At 50.9% G+C, this 895-nt stretch overlaps 3 pseudogenes; all 3 read right to left on the bottom strand.

Moving 5' to 3' along the window:
- Positions 1 to 94, bottom strand: LOC123179319 (uncharacterized; annotated as a pseudogene).
- A 301-nt stretch (positions 95 to 395) lies between these two features.
- On the bottom strand, positions 396 to 503 carry LOC123179321 (uncharacterized; annotated as a pseudogene).
- A 301-nt stretch (positions 504 to 804) lies between these two features.
- LOC123179320 (uncharacterized) lies at positions 805 to 895 on the bottom strand (annotated as a pseudogene).

Here is an 895-nt window from a genome sequence, read left to right as displayed (position 1 = left end):
GAGGTCACCCATCCTAGTACTACTCTCGCCCAAGCACGCTTAACTTCGGAGTTCTGATGGGATCCGGTGCTTTAGTGCTGGTATGATCGCATCTGACATGTTACCCCCGTCTTCGTCCCTTATGCTTGCCCCTCCCAGCTCCACTACACACACGATTGCACATTCCTTTGGCCGCTCCCGCTCAACTACGGAGACGAGTTTTACCACGGTTCAACTGCACCAGTGCCTATTTACCATGGTTTCGACCCCTTTCAGAACACGCTTGCCGCCGCTAGACGCGTGAATAATGAGCAGCGAGCTAAAACTTACCGTAAACGTGCAAAATAATAAAACGTGCTAAACATACGTCGCGCTCGTGCGTTTTGTTTTGCACGCGGTGCAAAAAAATTAAAAAGGGAACGCAACACGAGGACTTCCCAGGAGGTCACCCATCCTCGCCCAAGCACGCTTAACTTCGGAGTTCTGATGGGATCCGGTGCTTTAGTGCTGGTATTATCGCATCCAACATGTTACCCCCGTCTTCGTCCCTTATGCTTGCCCCTCCCAGCTCCACTACACACACGATTGCACATTCCTTTGGCCGCTCCTGCTCAACTACGGAGACGAGTTTTACCACGGTTCAACTGCACCAGTGCCTATTTACCATGGTTTCGACCCCTTTCAGAACACGCTTGCCGCCGCTAGACGCGTGAATAATGAGCAGCGAGCTAAAACTTACCGTAAACGTGCAAAATAATAAAACGTGCTAAACATACGTCGCGCTCGTGCGTTTTGTTTTGCACGCGGTGCAAAAAAATTAAAAAGGGAATGCAACACGAGGACTTCCCAGGAGGTCACCCATCCCAGTACTACTCTCGCCCAAGCACGCTTAACTTCGGAGTTCTGATGGGATCCG

This window comes from Triticum aestivum, unplaced genomic scaffold, assembly GCF_018294505.1.
Source record: "Triticum aestivum cultivar Chinese Spring unplaced genomic scaffold, IWGSC CS RefSeq v2.1 scaffold126709, whole genome shotgun sequence".
Taxonomy (NCBI): domain Eukaryota; kingdom Viridiplantae; phylum Streptophyta; class Magnoliopsida; order Poales; family Poaceae; genus Triticum; species Triticum aestivum.
This window is presented reverse-complemented; position numbering and strand designations above follow the sequence as displayed.